The following is a 16,268-nucleotide window of genomic DNA, read 5'->3' on the forward strand; positions in this document are numbered from 1 at the left end:
CCCATATGTGTGTGGGTTTATCTCTGGGCTTTCTATCCTGTTCCATTGATCTATATTTCTGTTTTTGTGCCAGTACCAAACTGTCTTGATTACTGAAGCTTTGTAATATAGTCTGAAGTCAGGGAGCCTGATTCCCCCAGCTCCATTTTTCGTTCTCAAGATTGCTTTGGCTATTCGGGGTCTTTTGTGTTTCCATACAAATTGTGAAATTTTTTGTTCTAGTTCTGTGAAAAATGCCAGTGGTAGTTTGATAGGGATTGCATTGAATCTGTAGATTGCTTTGGGTAGTAGAGTCATTTTCACAATGTTGATTCTTCCAATCCAGGAACATGGTATATCTCTCCATCTATTTGTATCATCTTTAATTTCTTTCATCAGTGTCTTATAATTTTCTGCATACAGGTCTTTTGTCTCCTTAGGTAGGTTTATTCCTAGATATTTTATTCTTTTTGTTGCAATGGTAAATGGGAGTGTTTTCTTAATTTCACTTTCAGATTTTTCGTCATTAGTGTATAGAAATGCAAGAGATTTCTGTGCATTAATTTTGTATCCTGCTACTTTACCAAATTCATTGATTAGCTCTAGGAGTTTTCTGGTAGCATCTTTAGGATTCTCTATGTATAGTATCATGTCATCTGCAAATAGTGACAGCTTTACTTCTTCTTTTCCGATTTGGATTCCTTTTATTTCTTTGTCTTCTCTGATTGCTGTGGCTAACACTTCCAAAACTATGTTGAATAATAGTGGTGAGAGTGGGCAACCTTGTCTTGTTCCTGATCTTAGTGGAAATGGTTTCAGTTTTTCACCATTGAGGACAATGTTGGCTGTGGGTTTGTCATATATGGCCTTTATTATGTTGAGGAAAGTTCCCTCTATGCCTACTTTCTGCAGGGCTTTTATCATAAATGGGTGTTGAATTTTGTCGAAAGCTTTCTCTGCATCTATTGAGATGATCATATGGTTTTTCTCCTTCAGTTTGTTAATATGATGTATCACATTGATTGATTTGCGTATATTGAAGAATCCTTGCATTCCTGGGATAAACCCCACTTGATCATGGTGTATGATCCTTTTAATGTGCTGTTGGATTCTGTTTGCTAGTATTTTGTTGAGGATTTTTGCATCTATGTTCATCAGTGATATTGGCCTGTAGTTTTCTTTCTTTGTGACATCTTTGTCTGGTTTTGGTATCAGGGTGATGGTGGCCTCGTAGAATGAGTTTGGGAGTGTTCCTCCCTCTGCAATATTTTGGAAGAGTTTGAGAAGGATAGGTGTTAGCTCTTCTCTAAATGTTTGATAGAATTCACCTGTGAAGCCATCTGGTCCTGGGCTTTTGTTTGTTGGAAGGTTTTTAATCACAGTTTCAATTTCAGTGCTTGTGATTGGTCTGTTCATATTTTCTATTTCTTCCTGGTTCAGTCTCGGCAGTTTGTGCCTTTCTAAGAATCTGTCCATTTCTTCCAGGTTGTCCATTTTATTGGCATAGAGTTGCTTGTAGTAATCTCTCATGATCTTTTGTATTTCTGCAGTGTCAGTGGTTACTTCTCCTTTTTCATTTCTAATTCTATTGATCTGAGTCTTCTCCCTTTTTCTCTTGATGAGTCTGGCTAATGGTTTATCAATTTTGTTTATCTTCTCAAAGAACCAGCTTTTAGTTTCATTGATTTTTGCTATTGTTTCCTTCATTTCTTTTTCATTTATTTCTGACCTGATCTTTATAATTTCTTTCCTTCTGCTGGCTTTGGGGTTTTTTTGTTCTTCTTTCTCTAATTGCTTTAGGTGCAAGGTTAGGTTGTTTATTCGAGATGTTTCCTGTTTCTTGAGGTAGGCTTGTATTGCTATAAACTTCCCTCTTAGCACTGCTTTTGCTGCGTCCCATAGGTTTTGGGTCGTCGTATCTCCATTGTCATTTGTTTCTAGGTATTTTTTGATTTCCCCTTTGATTTCTTCAGTGATCACTTCGTTATTAAGTAATGTATTGTGTAGCCTCCATGTGTTTGTATTTTTTACAGGTCTTTTCCTGTAATTGATATCTAGTCTCATAGCGTTGTGGTCGGAAAAGATACTTGATACTATTTCAATTTTCTTAAATTTACCAAGGCTTGATTTGTGACCCAAGATATGATCTATCCTGGAGAATGTTCCATGAGCACTTGAGAAAAATGTGTATTCTGTTGTTTTTGGATGGAATGTCCTATAAATATCAATTAAGTCTATCTTGTTTAATGTATCATTTAAAGCTTGTGTTTCCTTATTTATTTTCATTTTGGACGATCTGTCCATTGGTGAGAGTGGGGTGTTAAAGTCCCCTACTATGATTGTGTTGCTGTCGATGTCCCCTTTTATGGCTGTTAGTATTTGCCTTATGTATTGAGGTGCTCCTATGTTGGGTGCATAAATATTTACAATTGTTATACCTTCCTCTTGTATCGATCCCTTGATCATTATATAGTGTCCTTCTTTGTCTCTTGTAATAGTCTTTATTTTAAAGTCTATTTTGTCTGATATGAGAATTGCTACTCCAGCTTTCTTTTGATTTCCATTTGCATGGAATATCTTTTTCCATCCCCTCACTTTCAGTCTATATGTGTCTCTAGGTCTGAAGTGGGTCTCTTGTAGACAGCATATATATGGGTCTTGTTTTTGTATCCATTCAGCCAGCCTGTGTCTTTTGGTGGGAGCATTTAATCCATTTACATTCAAGGTAATTATCGATATGTATGTTCCTATTCCCATTTTCTTAAATGTTTTGGGTTTGTTATTGTAGGTGTTTTCCTTCTCTTGTGTTTCTTGCCTAGAGAAGTTCCTTTAGCATTTGTTGTAAAGCTGGTTTGGTGGTGCTGAACTCTCTCAGCTTTTGCTTGTCTGTAAAGGTTTTAATTTCTCCATCGAATCTGAATGAGATCCTTGCTGGGTAGTGTAATCTTGGTTGCAGGTTTTTCTCCTTCATCACTTTAAGTATATCCTGCCACTCCCTTCTGGCTTGCAGAGTTTCTGCTGAAAGATCAGATGTTAACCTTATGGGGATTCCCTTGTGTGTTATTTGTTTTTTTTCCCTTGCTGCCTTTAATATGTTTTCCTTATATTTAATTTTTGACAGTTTGATTAATATGTGTCTTGGTGTGTTTCTCCTTGGGTTTATCCTGTATGGGACTCTCTGTGCTTCCAGGACTTGATTAACTATTTCCTTTCCCATATTAGGGAAGTTTTCAACTATAATCTCTTCAAATATCTTCTCAGTCCCTTTCTTTTTCTCTTCTTCTTCTGGGACCCCTATAATTCGAATGTTGGCACGTTTAATGTTGTCCCAGAGGTCTCTGAGACTGTCCTCAGTTCTTTTCATTCTTTTTTCTTTATCCTGCTCTGCAGTAGTTATTTCCACCATTTTATCTTCCAGGTCACTTATCCTTTCTTCTGCCTCAGTTATTCTGCTATTGATCCCATCTAGAGTATTTTTAATTTCATTTATTGTGGTTTTCATCATTGCTTGGTTCCTCTTTAGTTCTTCTACGTCCTTGTTAAATGTTTCTTGCATTTTGTCTATTCTATTTCCAAGATTTTGGATCATCCTTACTATCATTATTCTGAATTCTTTTTCAGGTAGACTACCTATTTCCTCTTCATTTGTTAAGTCTGGTATGTTCTGACCCTGCTCCTTCATCTGCTGTGTGTTTTTCTGTCGTCTCATTTTGCTTATCTTACTGTGTTTGGGGTCTCCTTTTCACAGGCTGCAGGTTCGTAGTTCCTGTTGTTTTTGGTATCTGTCCCCAGTGGCTAAGGTTGGTTCAGTGGGTTGTGTAGGCTTCCTGGTGGAGGGAACTAGTGCCTGAGCTCTGGTGGATGAGGTTGGCTCTTGTCTTTCTGGTGGGCACGTCCACGTCTGGTGGTGTGTTTTGGGGTGTCTGTGGCCTTATTATGATTTTAGGCAGCCTCTCTGCTAATGGATGGGGCTGTGTTCCTGTCTTGCTAGTTGTTTGGCATAGGGTGTCCAGCACTGTAGCTTGTTGGTCGTTGAGTGAAGCTGGGTCTTGATGTTGAGATGGAGATCTCTGAGAGATTTTTGCCTTTTGGTATTACGTGAAGCTGGGAGGTCTCTTGTGGACCAGTGTCCTGAAGTTGGCTCTCCCACCTCAGAGGCACGGCCCTGATGCCTGGCTGGAGCACCAAGAGCCTTTCGTCCACACGGCTCAGAGTAGAAGGGAGAAAAAATAGAAAGAAAGAAAGAAAGAAAGAAAGAGGCTATAATATAGTGAAGTAAAATAAAGCTATTGTAAAGCAAAGCTATACAGACAAAATCGCACCCAGAAGCATATACATATACACTCACAAATAAAGGAAAAGGGGAAAAATTAATATATCCTGCTCCCAAAGTCCACCTCCTGAATTTGGGATGATTCGTTGTCTATTCAGGTATTCACCAGATGCAGGCACATCAAGTTGTTTGTGGAGTTTTAATCCGCTGCTTCTAAGGTTGCTGGGAGAGATTTCCCCTTATCTTCCCTGTTCGCACAGTTCCTGGGGTTCAGCTTTGGATTTGGACCCGCCTCTGCGTGTAGGTCGCCTGAGGGCGTCTATTCCCCGCACAGACAGGACGGGGTTAAAGGAGCAGCTGCTTCGGGGGCTCTGGCTCACTCAGGCCGCGGGTAGGGAGGTGTACAGAGGAGGCGGGGTGAGCCTGCGGCGGCCGAGGCCGGCGTGACGTTGCACCAGCCTGAGGCGGGCAGTGCGTTCTCCCGGGGAACTTGTCCCCGGATCACGGGACCCTGGCAGTGGCGGGCTGCACAGGCTCCCGGGAGGGGCGATGTGGAGAGTGACTTGTGCTCACACACAGGCTTTTTGGAGGCGGCGGCAGCAGCCCCAGCGTCTCACGCCCGTCTCTGGGGTCCGTGCTGATCGCCGCGGCTCACGCCTTTCTCTGGAGTTCGTTTAGGCGGCACTCTGAATCCCCTCTCCTTGCGCGCCGCGAAACAAAGAGGCAAGAAAAAGTCTCTTGCCTCTTCGGCAGCTGCAGACTTTTTCCCGGACTCCCTACCAGCCAGCTGTGGTGCGCTAACCCCTTCAGGCTGTGTTCACGCCGCCAGCCCCAGTCCTCTCCCTGCGATCCAACCGAAACCGAAACCCGAGCCTCAGCTCCCAGCCCCGCCCGCCGAGCAGACAAGCCTCTCGGGCTGGTGAGTGCTGCTCCGCGCCGAGCCTCTGTGCGGGAGTCTCTCCGTTTTTTTTTTTCTCTGCGCCCCTGTTGCTGTGGGGTCTGCGGTGATCGCCGCGGCTCGCGCCCTTCTCTGGAGTTCGTTTAGGCGGCGCTCTGAATCCCCTCTCCTTGCGCGCCGCGAAACAAAGAGGCAAGAAAAAGTCCCTTGCCTCTTCGGCAGCTGCAGACTTTTTCCCGGTCTCCCTCCCAGCCAGCTGTTGTGCGCTAATCCCTTCAGGCTGTGTTCACGCTGCCAGCCCCAGTCCTCTCCCTGCGATCCAACCGAAACCGAAACCGGAGCCTCAGCTCCCAGCCCCGCCCGCCCCGGCGGGTGAGCAGACAAGCCTCTCGGGCTGGAGAGTGCTGCTCGGCGCCGAGCCTCCGTGCGGGAATCTCTCCGTTTTTCCCTCTGCGCCCCTGTTGCTGTGGGATCCGCGTTGGTAGCTGCGGCTCGCGCCCGTCTCTGAAGTTCGTTTAGGCAGCGCTCTGAATCCCCTCTCCTCGCGCACCAGGAAACAAAGAGGGAAGAAAAAGTCTCTTGCCTCTTCAGCAGCTGCAGACTTTTTCCGGGACTCCCTCTCGGCTAGCTGTGGTGCACTAACCCCTTCAGGCTGTGTTCACGCCGCCAACCCCAGTCCTCTCCCTGCGATCCAACCGAAGCCCGAGCCTCAGCTCCCAGCCCCGCCCGCCCCGGCGGGTGAGCAGACAAGCCTCTCGGGCTGGAGAGTGCTGCTCGGCGCCGAGCCTCCGTGCGGGAACCTCTCCGCTTTGCCCTCCGCACCCCTGTGGCTGCGCTCTCCTCCGTGGCTCCGAAGCTTCCCCCCTCTGCCACCCGCAGTCTCCGCCCGCTAAGGGGCTTCCTAGTGCGTGGAAATCATTCCTCCTTCACGGCTCCCTCCCACTGGTGCAGGTGCCGTCCCTATTCTTTTGTCTCTGTTATTTCTTTTTTCTTTTGCCCTACCCAAGTACGGGGGGGAGTTTCTTGCCTTTTTGGAGGTCGGACGTTTTCTGCCAGCGTTCAGTGGGTGTTCTGTGGGAGCAGTTCCACGTGTAGATGTATTTCTACTGTATCTGTGGGAAGGAAGGTGATCTCCGCGTCTTACTCTTCCGCCATCTTCCCGAGGACCCCTGCTCTTCCCACTTTATTTCTAAAACAACTCCCAATAAACACAAGACTTTAAGTACGCTATTCCTTAAGAGTAAACTCATCAACTGACAAATATCAGTGCCTTGCATGGTTAGAATAGTCAAAGTCAAGTAGAAATTTTTACAGAATAAAATCAATATGCGTCACTATGGATTGTTTTTTAGTTATAAGAGATAGTCTAAGATATTTCTCCATTCATAATGCATGTCATAAAAAAGTGTTTAATAACATTGCATCCATGTTTCCTCATCTATCCCCATGACCGAGTGCTTTGGATTCATATTTCAAGCTGTCAGACAGGTTTTCCCAGCAGCCATACTCAATTTGTTTTGTAACATTACATTAAATGTAGAATCACGATGGCTTATGTTCAAAAATGCTTTGTTTATGAAACCCGGTAATTAAGAATACTCTGAAACAGTTTAACATTGAAACATCTTGATATTGACTAGTTCAGCTACTTCTAAACCTATAATCCTGTCATACCTACATGTTATGCCAATAATTTGTTTTTTGGAAAAATAGACTAGAAGGTACTAATGTATCATTGTTAAAATAGCACAACGTGCATGAAAATATTTAGGTCGTATAATCAGAACACAGATATTTTTTCTCACTGACATAAAGAATAATTTGTAGTGTTCTTTGGTCAAAACTGAACCTCTGGTGGCAGTAGTATTGAGTAACCGCATACACAGTTGCATGGGTGATGTACTTTTAAGGGTCAGAATTAGGCAGCTGTGTGTCATGAGAAAGAAGCCAGGAGGAAGCAGGGTATACTTAGACTGTGCATCTCTGCCTCATCTTTAAACAAGGGTCACTCAGGTCTCAGTGAAATTCACATTTATGCAATTCTTCCAATTAGCATGAGCCAATATCCAGTGTCTAAATGAGTTAATTGCAAATGGTTAAGAGGGGAAGTGAAAGAAAACAAACAGATAAGTTGGGAAAACAGACTGCGAATCAGAAAAAGGGCAAGTACATCTGACCTTGTTTTCCATACCTCACAGACAACAAATGATACCTTTAGCGTTGTTTATTTAAAAGCTCAAATTCTTCATGAAGATGAACTGATCTTTCCCAAATCCTAACTGAAGAATGATGGTCCTATTTCTCTCCTGGATTAATTTCATCCTAGTTTCTTACTGATGCATTCTTCCTAGAGAAAAGTCTTCAAAATTCAGGGAACAAGAGCTGGTGTTCTATCACTACACACATCAAAACAATCACTTCACTAAACTATTGGAAATAAAGCCGTAGGATGGTGAAACAGGCAGAAAGCAGAGAGGTCACCTCGGCAGGGAAACTGAAGCCCAGAAAAAGAAGTTAATAGAATTCCCTAAGAATATATGATCAAATGTATCTCTATGTGATCGTAGAAACCATAGGTTAATAATGTTTTTGTAGATTCTGGCAAAAAATAGTTTTCTCTTTTGTAGGAGATGTATTATGCTTCCAACAAATTCTTTTATTTTGTGAATTTTTTAAAAAAGACAAAACGTACAGTCACAATAGCTACATAATTGAGTGGCTATTCAACTCAGGGATGTATTGTTACATTTTATAGTAAATAATGAAGATGCCTTAGCAGCGCTTAGTGAAGACAAATATTTAATCTGTAAAGCTTTTACTAATGCAAACATTAGGGGAATAAATGATCCAGATCATTTCTTAGTTGTATTACTAAGCCAAAAAAAATTCTACTTACGTGAAGCTAATAATTTAGAGATAACTGTTTCTCTGCTTCAGAAGAAAAATATCCAGGCTTTCACTCAGAAAACTCAGAAATGGAAGTGGTGTCATACATTTTGCATTTTGAACCTAGGAGAAAGCCTCCAGTCCAGTGGTGTTTGGTGGCCCCGGGTCCAGAAAAAGTCGAAGTTAGAGCCCTTGATGTGTAGACCCTCAGGGGAGAAGTTCATTGACGTGCAAATTCATTGAGCGGCTTGGACCGACAGAATCTGTGCAAACACCATTCAAGTCACAACCATGTTGATTCTTCCACTAAAAAACACCATGAGAATCCCTGGCACCCACATATAGAGAGAGTGTCTTTCATGTTGATGGGCAGCCGGAAGTAACTAACAAAAGGAGAAACCAAGCTTCCCAAACTCTCCCACTTTCCCTGTCCTCTCCGTTCATTGAGGCTGTCATGCTTTCCACAGGTAAAAGCATACGTAGACCTGTGTTAATTGCAGTAAGGCTCACGCGTTGTCAATTTAGTCCACAGTGTGTTCCCTGGTGTTCTAGCTGATTCTAAACGCAACAAGCTGACAACTTCCTGTGAAGCACTTACTCTTCAGCCTGCAGGAATATTCAACTCGATTCAGAAAATAAGTCACGTCTCCCAGTGGGATGGACCAGCTTCCTTACCAGCGTCTGAAACAGAAATATCGAGAAAATTTGAATTAAAGTGCCTGACACCAATGACGAGGCAAACACCTTGGGAACTTAATGCAGTTTGGAGTCTTGGGTCCACTTTACACTTTTGGTTCCATAGTGAGGTCAGTCCTCACAAAAGGTAAGCTATGGAGAGTTTTAGAATATGAAATGCCCACCTGCCATCTAGCAGAAGCTAAACTTGAGGAAAGGATTCATTATGAACCCCCCTCCCCCTGTTCAAACCACCGTCTCTACAATAGTTCTCAGGAAAGTGAAAACAAGACAGAACAAGGAAATCAGTCATTGAGAAGACCTTTCTATTCCAAAACTCTCTGCCTCTAGCTCCTCTCTCCTTCCCACTACCAGAGAGCAGCATCATGAAAACATCCAGATAAATTCGACTCAATTTTTTCTGAGGCCCGCTGCGGCAAGGAGATGCACAATGGCTACCGTGTATGGAACACTTGCTGTAGACCACACGTGGCCCTGGGCACTTCACAGTTATCACATTCTCCCGCTGTTACCACCCTCTCCCCCTGGAGACAGAGGCACTGGTGATTGATGTGCAGAAGGTGGGGAGCTAGGACACAGGGGAGCAGAGACCCCAGTGTGGGACAGGCTGTGGGCTCTAATGTCTGGATGCATCACAGAACCAAAGCCCAGGGCTCATTAAGCTGACGCAGATTGTCTACACAGTGCATCTGCTTCCACAGGGAACACATAGACCTGACACAGCCCCAGACACGGTGCTTTTAAAACAACTCCGTGAGTGCAGGACAGGCGGAAAAGTCACCCTTCCCAGTGCAGGTTTTCCCACCTGTTCATACTCCCACGTGGACGTGGCCCCATCCTGGCCGACTCGCTCACATCCGTGCCCGACATCACCTACGTAGGGCCCACCCTCCAGTCTGGACTTGCGATCTCAGCCTGTGAAACACCACCTCCCAGCTCCCAAAACACAGCCCCCTCGGGCTCACAAGTGAGTGTCTCTCCAGTTTTCCCTTTTAAACCGCTTTTCTGCTTGTTTCTTGTTCAGTATTTCGTTGGCTCTTCCATTTCACCATTAAAGTATCAATTATTATTAATTGTGAAATATCATTTATAAACATTGTGAGAGGTCTTCAGGTCTGCCCCAAGCCTCTCTTCTCATTGACAGTATCATCCTTTACCCTGGGCTCACTGACAATTTCAGGCCTCCAACTGCTAACCACGCCTCCCCTCTGAGTGTTCTTTTGAGCTCCAGACCCACAGGCCACAGACTCACCGGGATCTGCCTCCCCACGTGGACATCTGGATGAGTATTTCTAAAGCTGAAGTCACAAATTGCCCACCCACGCCCCACGCGGCTTTAGTACTCCTGGTCTTTTAGAAACAATTACCGTATTCCAGGAGCTCAGCTGAAGCTCTGAGGCGTGTCCCCTGGACGCCTCCCTCCTCCACCTGGTCCTGCTGTTCCCACCCCTGCAGATCTGCTCTCGGCTCCACGCCCCGCTGTGGCCCTCACCCCTCACACCTGCAGTGCAGAGCCTCCTGCATCCATAGCTTTTCTCCATCTCGCTTTGTCCGTTTCAATCTACTACAGGAATACCTCATTTTATTGTGCTTCACTTATTTAATCATGCTTCACTTTATTGTGCTTCACAGATACGGCATTTTTGACAAATTGAAGGTTTGTGGCAACTCTGCATTGAGCAAGTAAGTCTATTGTTGCTGTTCTTCCAACACCATTTGCTTGATTCGTGTCTCTGTGTCACATCTTGGTAATTCTCACAATATCTCAAACTTCGTTATTATTATATTTGTTGCAGTGATCTGTGGTCAGTGATCTTTGATGTTACTATTGTAATTATTTTGGGCACCACGAACCACACCTGTATGAGCCGTCAAACTTAATCATGAGCTTTCTGCCTGGCCTTTTGAGTCCAGTGGATTTGCAGGACAGTAGACTTGTCTACTTCAAGTGAAGTATAAAAAGAATGTTTTTAGAAGAGAAGAGTACTAATTATAAAGACAGTTTGGCCTTCTAAGGATCAGTGAGGCAGGAGTAAAAACAATATTAAAAACCAGAGAGCAAATGTGTGTCACTTTAAACACAGCAAAAAGTTTGGGACAGGAAACTTTCAAAGAGCAAAGAGAGGTCAAAGGATATTAAATCCAAATTAATGCAACAGGAAAGAAAAGAGTAAAATTAAATTTTAAAATGTTCTAATCATGTACAGAAATAAAGCTCATATGAGGGTCACTGAAGATAAGGGACTTTTGAAAAATGTGTCCTGAGCTAGTGGCTTATTGTAGGTATCACGTCGGCATTGCGAGTCCCATAGAGCCAGCCCAGCAGGTGGAGGGGCCTGGGGGTGGTCGGGAAGACTCTCGGGGGACAACCACGTGGGGTCTGGGTAGAGGATGAGGAATTGGGATACTCTGAGTGGAGGGGTCGACAAGAGAGAAACTCATGTGATACACGCAGGGCACCCAAACCAGCTGCTGGCACATCAAAGGTCCGCAGGGAGTGAGGCCTTGAGGGCGGGAGGGGGCAGTGAAAGGCAGTGCAGGTTACAGAGGCTCCACAATCTTGTCGTGAGTGTGGCTACGAAGAGCCTGAAGCTTTACTGGATTATCATTTCCTCTCTATCAGCGAAGTGTTTACCTCGGGGCCCTGAGAACCGGCTCCCTACATTGAAACTTCAGCAGATCTATTAGGATGTTCAGTGGGAATTGATCTGAGTCTGTTTGTCCCTTAGAGCATGACCTGCCCTTTAAATCTTGTGATCCATCTTCCACTTTAAAGGAATGTCATGAATCTTATTTTGCGTGTTTTTGTTTGTGCCTTATTTTGTCCCCTTTTCCAGAAACACAACAAGCTTCTGTTTTAAGGGCTCGGCTCTCCCATCCATCCTCCGCCCCTGTTCAATTACAATGAACGCGTTGTTCTTTCTATTTTCTCATGCTTCTCCTTCACGTCCCAGACGTGTGCTCAGCAAAAGGCTTCCTCTGCTCTCCATGTGACCTTCAGGTTGCTCGGCTTTTCTCTCCTATTCCCTTCCTGGGATCTGCAGCTCACTTTTCATCTCGTCCTTCTGTCTGAGAATGACTTACGTGATCGCTGTAGAAACCAGTCTCCAAAGACACCCCACGTGTGCTCTTCCTACAAGCGGTGAAGCATGGATCTCCCCCTCCGAGCCTTTGACCAGTGACCCCTGGACGTGCAGCCGCTTTGGTTTCCCCCCTCTCGGAGGGCACATCACCGTCCAGGTTATTGTCTACACTCTCATTTTACTTCCTTAAATAACACATTTAAAAAATAGATGTCAAAAGATGCAGTTTTTTCAGTGGTGTTTAAACTGTTTCTAAAGGGTTAAAAAAAAGACATACATTTACCTATTATGCGTTTTTCTCTCTTGAGTTCATTTCAAATCACAAAACATCAAAGACTGTGAGAGGATTGACATGTGTTTACACCAAAGGCTACAGGTTCAAGAAAGACTCTTTCCCAGGTAAGAGTCCCACAGCAATCGTTTCAACCATTTTCCCCCAGATGCCTGAGGAATGCTCACCTCCACCTGTATTTTTGACTCTCTCTCGAGGGTGGGAGGGGGCAGTGTGGCTTTGGGTGGGTGGTACCTCATGTCTGGTGGGGGTTGGTACTGGGCTTTCCTGGGCTGCTGGCGTTCCCCCTCCCCCCCCCCCCACTTTAGGGACAGTCACTGACTCTACAAAGCCACATTGTTTTTACTCAATTTGGAGACAGAAATCTAGAGAAAACCAAAGTCGGTGATTTTCAGTTGTCTTTCTCTCTACTTTGTTGTTTGTGAAATAAATCATTCTATGGAATTTTTGTTGTGTCAGAGGTCATGGGAGAAGTACCAGCACCCTCTCAGTTCAAGAACAGGTTAAATGTTCGAGGATCCTGAGGACATCCATTTAATCCTTTTTTAACCACGGTGATTTCCAAAACAGTAAAAGGAAGTATTCTAAATTAATTTATAAAGAGTCTGGTTTGCAGCCTCTGAAGAAGTATAACTTATGAGAGCTGTTTCCAAGACCACACTGGCGGTTGTATCTGAACCCAGACACCAGATTTTAAACAAACCTTAAGTAGGGACCCACGGCCAACATCAATCAGAAAACAGAACTTTGCACAAAGGAAAATTTATAATGAAAACTCCCCGGAATTCTTTTCTCAGATAAAATGAATTTTGCTGTTCCATGAGGAATGAGCCTTCATTCTATTACTGATCATTCCACCAGAGTTTGTACAAAAATCTCCAATTCTAGAAACGTTGTACTTTAGACCTTCTGATGACATGGAGTTTATCCCTTTGCATATGTTTTTATGTATTTCTGAGTGGAACAAATGATGGTACTTATACAGATAGTGTCTATGTAAGTGAGAACATCTGGTTTTCTTCCTGCACTTGCCTTGGAGCAGAGCTCAGTAATTCTCTTCCTCCTCAACGAGAAAAATCCACTCCTACAAGATATCACTGAGAAATGATTCTTTTACAAGCAATTCTAGAGGGGAGATCAAAGAGGGAACAAATTATACTGTAGAACACAGATTCCCTACTAAACGTAACTTTTCCCCAAAATTCTCCCCTCTGAATGCTTCCAGGGCACCGTCAAGCTGCCGCTGCCTCCACTTCCACCCCGGCTGTCTCATTCCCGGGTGATAACCCTGGTTTGGTTTCTCTAATCGTGGTCACCCTCTTACTGAAGAAATGGCCTACAGTCTACAAGTAGTCATTCTCTTCTTGAAACGAAGCAGGACCCTCTGGTCCTTGCCTCCCATGTCCTCAGCCTGCCTTTTGTCTGTGGAAAAACTTTAGCCAAAGAATAAGTTTAATCAGAGAAGTGAGAAAATGCAGAAACAAAGGAAAACAGTCCAGCAAGACTAAATAATAATAGTGTGGTCATTAAGCAAAGTCAAGGACCTTTAGTTCCTCCTCAAGGGTTCTAGATCATATTCTGAGCCATGTCCTTTGAGCTGTTTTATAGATACTGAAACCCCACCAGGTGGAAGAAGTTAAACTACGTGATGACCAGACCGCAGCCATGACATCAGCTGCCACAATTCTGCGAACTGGTCTCAAAGAAATGGGAACAAACCGACCCTGAAACCGAAGATTAACTGTGCTTAAAGCAATCAAGATGATGCTGGTCAGACCACCGATGACCAGTTTCAAGATGACCGTCAGAGCTGACCGCACTGTCTCTGTACGTAGCCCCTCCCTCCGCCGATAGAAGCTCTTGTCCACCGAGCGCCAGTGCGCGGGGAGCCGGCCTTTCCACACGAGTCCACCCTCACCCGCCCCAGGTTGCCGGCCTCTGAAATTAAGCAAACTTTCCTTTCCACCAACCTGGCCTCTTTATTGGCTTTTGAGTGGCGAGCAGCCGGACCCCACTTTCAGTAACGCTCTGAAGGCAGTAGGAAAACTGTAAATACAAAGTTATATCATGTTGGATCTCTTTCTTTGTTGTTGTTCTACAAATAATTGTACAAATCAAAATATATGCCAAAAAAATCTGAGTTCATAGAAATTCTTAAGTTTATTTTCTGAACTAAACTGTGAGTTCCACCAGGATATGGCTGCATCTTTTCTCATTTTTACAAGCCTAGCACAATGATTCACACATAATTGGACCTCAATAAATATTTGTTGGATTTAATTTTAGTGATCGGAAATATTCCTTCTCTTGGACAGAAACACAAGAATGTGTTGGGAGCCTCAAATGTGCATCCCGGAAACCGGAAAGCCTGTCCCCAGCATTAATACAGTGACAGTCATCAGGGTACCCCCAAATGATAACGTTCAAGCTGAGACTCACAGCGTGATACGTAGCCCATTGACAACCTGGGAACACCGTGGCCTAGACCTCCCTTCAGACATTAATACGTCTCGTTCTTCCACGACCCTTTATGAGCTGCCAGTCTGCCTTCTGGATTTATTCTATCTCTTCGTCCTTTGGAGAGTTCCAGGCACGTGACGCTGAAATTGTGGAAACTGGCTTCCAAACGTGCACACGCCTTTCAGACCCTCCTCCCCCATGTCCATCCATGCCTGACCTCATCACATCAGGGCATCGGGTCATCACTGAGAAAGGAAAGTAGGGCTGGACTTACCCCTAGCACCCTGGCATTGCATTTTGGATTTGTGACTTTATTTATCCCGTGATTACCTACTGGATGGACCTTCTATTTTTTAAGAAGAGTATAATCATAATTTCCCAGGCCCATAAAAGAAGACTAGAAAATAGGGTCCAAAAGAGGCACAAAGAAAATGCTGTGGGTACCCAGAGACATCATGGAATTAGACTCCCCAAGGGACACACTCGAGAATATTTTTTTATTGCTCTTCCAGGTGATTGCTACCTCTGGAATTTTGGGAAACGTTCAACTAGATGGTATTTCCCACCATTAATTCCCAAGAGAAAAATGCACAGAATGTACAAATACTCCTTGTTGCATTTGTACTGGGTCTTATAAAGCATCTAATAGGTTTTTTTATTATTATTTCTCCTAGATCAAAAAAATTTCCCAATTTCAATGCATTCAAGGAAATTTTTTTCTTAAGGATGTGTCAGCAAAGAAGGATATTTCAACAGGTGTCAGCCGAACAAAGGGTGAGCCTCTGTTACATTACACAATTTCATGACTTGCCTTTTTCTTCCTCCCTTGGCATTTAGAAAAAGGCACTTCTAGCAAAAAAATCTTCACGGGAGAAAAATCAAGAGCGAAAGAGTGTACGACCCCTGGAGTCGAAGGGCTCCTCCTCCATTGCTGAGGGATGCCCATGCCTCAGCCCCTATCTTGGAGGGTGTCCACCTTGCGTCCAGGTGTGGGGATGGGAGGCCGGATGGTCAGAGCAGGAGAGAGAGGACCCAAGAAGGATGTAACAATAAACTAGGCTTTTTTTGAACATTGAAGGACTGAAATCTAATCCAGGTGCTCTGTGAAGGGCTGCAGAACTTCTAACAGTGTAGACAGTGAAGAATAAACATGCTGAAAAATAAGGAAGATTTTTATAGTGAGCATTTCCCCGTGTCAGGGCATCCAGTTGTGCTGGGTTCGTGGTGGGCACACAGAAGTATGTGTTTTTGAATGAACGACTGTTTATTGGCTGATTTTCGGTCCCTTCCACTAGAGTATAAGCCTGTGTCGTTCATCTCTGGGTTTGAGCAGGCAGGGATCCCGAGGGCAGGGCCAGTCTCCGTGCCTTAACGACCCTCCAGTAACCCTGATTCTCACTGGGGCTCTAGGACCACTGCCCTACTGCCCGCTGGCAGCCTCACCGCAGTGGGAGCTGCCCCGTTCATTTTTGCCTGCTCTTTCCATCTTTAACTCCAGAAATGTGAGCTCTGGTGTGGGGTGGGGGGAGCGGGGGGCGGGGGGGAGCGGGGAGGGTGCAGCTCTGAGTTACTTGTTCCAGGGTCTCCAGGACCTCGGGCTTGAAATGAAGGGAGTGACCCATGGACATTAGTTCCGAGACTGACTGAGATTGTTTTCCCATCAACTGCATTCCAACAGGAGAAATGAATGATCTAAATGGT

Source organism: Balaenoptera physalus, assembly GCF_965194825.1.
Source record: "Balaenoptera physalus genome assembly, chromosome: 12".
Classification (NCBI taxonomy): Eukaryota; Metazoa; Chordata; class Mammalia; order Artiodactyla; family Balaenopteridae; genus Balaenoptera; species Balaenoptera physalus.